The sequence below is a fragment of the Anarrhichthys ocellatus genome, unplaced genomic scaffold, assembly GCF_004355925.1.
Source record: "Anarrhichthys ocellatus isolate YVR2014 unplaced genomic scaffold, GSC_Weel_1.0 scaffold400, whole genome shotgun sequence".
In the NCBI taxonomy this organism is placed as follows: domain Eukaryota; kingdom Metazoa; phylum Chordata; class Actinopteri; order Perciformes; family Anarhichadidae; genus Anarrhichthys; species Anarrhichthys ocellatus.
In genome coordinates this window covers 1-3,504 of record NW_022280374.1, presented here as the reverse complement: position 1 = coordinate 3,504, position 3,504 = coordinate 1, and the positions used below count along the sequence as shown (strand labels likewise).

Genomic DNA, 3,504 nt, shown 5'->3' with positions numbered 1-3,504 from the left:
AACCTGAGCCAGCCCTAACTATAAACCTGAACCAGCCCTAACTATAAACCTGAGCCAGCCCTAAGTATGAGCGTTATCAAAGAGGAAAGTCTTAAGCCTACTCCTAACTCTTAAATGTGGTGGGTGAGTCTGCCCCCCCGGACTGAAACTGGAAGCTGGTTCCGCAGAAGAGGATCTTTGGTTAAATTGAAACTTAAAGATGGCAACACAGCCAAACCTCCTGTTGGTACAGATGGAAGTGTGTTTTGCAGTCTTTGGTCTCGAGCTCTCAGGTCTTGTTGTCGTTGATGAGGCCAACCAACCTTATGTTGTTTTAACTGCAAAGTGTGTACTTAAGTATTGTACTCTGTGTACTTTCTCTCATTGGAAATCATTCGTAGAGTCAACAAGCAGCTTGTTGTCTGATGGAAGGTCACATGACCTGCTGCTCTGTCTGTGTCCCAGAGAGACGGTGTGAACTGGAGGAGGAGGTGATTCCCACAGCAGCCTCTGTGTCAGTTGTTCCAGCTGTCTGTGGTTTACCTGTCGCTCAGGTGGCACACGGCGTCACACCATCTCTCTAGAAACACTTATTTTATATTTCTCTTTCTGTTCAGACTCAAAGCAGCAGTGCATGTGTCTAATAACAAGTATCCTGATGTCTCATAGAGCTCCATTAGAACACAGTTAGTTTAATCTGACTGAAAGACTCACTAGAGCTCCAAATGTGGATTCATCCGCCGCTGAAAATAGTCCCCAAAAAGACACCATTTCCTGCTGTTTGTTTGATAAAAACTACATGAATTACTGATGAAACTATGTTTGTGGTTTTAAAAATATACGTCTTCAGTAGGAACCAATGAGACACAGACAGGAAGTGAGACGGTGTTGAGAGACGGACCAACATGTTGTTTGAGCTTTGAGTCTTTTGTTGACATAAAGAAAAATACAGAAGAAAATCTGTGCCAACATTTAGTGTGAAGTTAGATTCACTCTGTTGACCAATAGCAAGCCGTCCTGAGGGAGCTGGCCTCTGATTGGACGTAGCTCAATAGCCGTGTGTCACCGTCCAGTTTGTCGGAGTGAAAGCTGTTCACCCCGTCAGCAGACATCACGCTGTTCATGTTCAAACTGAACTCATTGAGCTTCATGTTGAGCTGCTCGCTGTGTTTTTACACAAACTGAAGGAAGAGGATGTGGTGACGAGTCATTTCTGAACAAGTCGAAACCTCATCTCTGTTTGCACGACGTGCAACACCTTTCTACACTAATACTGTCTCTCTCTCTGTCTCTCACTCTGTATGTCTCTCTGTCTGTCTGCCCACAGAGGACACACTGTCTGTCTCTCTGTCTGTCCCTAAAGGACACAATGTCTCTCTGTCTGTCTTTCCACAAAGGACACGATGTCTGTCTGTCTGTCTGTCCTCTGAGGACACCGATGAGACAGATGTGAGAGGCGTGGTGCTGAATGAACTCCCCGACCAGCGCAGCAGCAGGAAGCGTCTCTTTCTTCTTGTGGCCTCTGGAGCTCCGGCTTCACTCAAAGTCATCAACATGAGATTTTAGCTGATGTGGTTTCATTCTGTGTGTGGGTAACGAAGGGGACAGAAATAGACGTCTCTACCAGTACACAAACGTATGTATATATGTACGGTATGTATATGTGTGTACATGTATGTGTAAGTAGGAAGGACTTCCTGAACTGAACCTACTTTGATTTCACATCCAGCGTGATGAGCTTTCTAAAGGTTGAAGTTTCTCTCAGGTCACCAAGCTTCATGTACTTATGTATAAAAACTTCTTTATTATTTGTATCATCACATGAAAGGAGACGTCAGCATGAGGAGCAGTGAAGTGTCCCCTCGTTGTCTCACTAAAGGACACTTGGACGTGTGAGGCCGCTCTACCACTGAGGCACATCCGTCCCTAAGCTGTCAATCAAAGCGTGTGAGCCCGCCCCCAACCAGCTGAACCGTTACAACATTAATATGATGCTTACATTCAAACTCTATGATAACAAGAAACCTTTAAGGCAGAACTCCAAAATAATTCAGCAGTATGAGAAGTTTTACTTTTGATACTTTAAGGATGTTTTAATACTTGTACTAAATATTACCAATAATAGTAATATTGTGTGTAGACATATTTAATATGATGACATCATGTTTACAAGGAGAAAACATCAGGATCTAAACCAGCCCTCCTCCACAAGTACAAGTATTTGTGTACATTGTGTGTACTTCTACAGCGAGCTGAACCCACCAGGATCCAGAACCACAGTAAACAGGTGGCTCCTCAGATCCCTGCAGAGAGGAGACGAACACACAAACCACAGCTGACGATGTTCAGAGATGTTGAGCCGAGATATGAGTCTGAGGCGTGTGGTTATCTGGGGGCGGGGCTTAGTTGCATACAAATACACACACATACACATATAAAAATACACACACACACACACACACACATACACTACCATCTTATCCTAGTAGTCTGTAGGGAGACGTGTTTTCTACCAGATTACAGTCAAAGTTACAACAGTTTGAAACACGAGGTTAACGTAAAGTTAAAGTAAACAAAACAACAATTCTTCAAAAGTACTTATGTTTAGAGGTATAAGTACTTGGTTATGTTTAGGTATAAGTACTTGGTTGTATTTAGAGGTATAAGTACTTGGTTGTATTTAGAGGTATAAGTACTTGGTTGTGTTTAGAGGTATAAGTACATGTTTGTGTTTAGAGGTATAAGTACTTGGTTGTATTTAGAGGTATAAGTACTTGGTTGTATTTAGAGGTATAAGTACTTGGTTGTATTTAGAGGTATAAGTACTTGGTTATGTTTAGGTATAAGTACTTGGTTGTGTTTAGAGGTATAAGTACTTGGTTGTGTTTAGAGGTATAAGTACTTGGTTATGTTTAGGTATAAGTACTTGGTTATGTTTAGGTATAAGTACTTGGTTGTGTTTAGAGGTATAAGTACTTGGTTGTGTTTAGAGGTATAAGTACTTGGTTGTATTTAGAGGTATAAGTACATGGTTGTGTTTAGAGGTATAAGTACTTGGTTGTATTTAGAGGTATAAGTACATGGTTATGTTTAGAGGTATAAGTACTTGGTTATGTTTAGGTATAAGTACTTGGTTGTGTTTAGAGGTATAAGTACTTGGTTGTGTTTAGAGGTATAAGTACTTGGTTATGTTTAGGTATAAGTACTTGGTTGTGTTTAGAGGTATAAGTACTTGGTTGTGTTTAGAGGTATAAGTACTTGGTTGTATTTAGAGGTATAAGTACTTGGTTGTGTTTAGAGGTATAAGTACATGTTTGTGTTTAGAGGTATAAGTACTTGGCTGTATTTAGAGGTATAAGTACTTGGGTGTATTTAGAGGTATAAGTACTTGGTTGTGTTTAGAGGTATAAGTACTTGGCTGTATTTAGAGGTATAAGTACATGTTTGTGTTTAGAGGTATAAGTACTTGGCTGTATTTAGAGGTATAAGTACTTGGTTGTATTTAGAGGTATAAGTACTTGGTTG

General features: G+C 40.7%; 1 long non-coding RNA gene across 1 annotated transcript; it reads left to right on the top strand.

Annotated features, from left to right (window-relative positions):
• The first annotated feature begins 1,364 nt into the window (after nt 1-1,364).
• On the top strand, nt 1,365-3,481 carry LOC116401369 (uncharacterized). Its single transcript, XR_004213994.1, has 3 exons — nt 1,365-2,769; nt 2,946-3,049; nt 3,176-3,481. It is a non-coding gene; the product is annotated as an uncharacterized LOC116401369 (long non-coding RNA).
• Nucleotides 3,482-3,504: the final 23 nt, after the last annotated feature.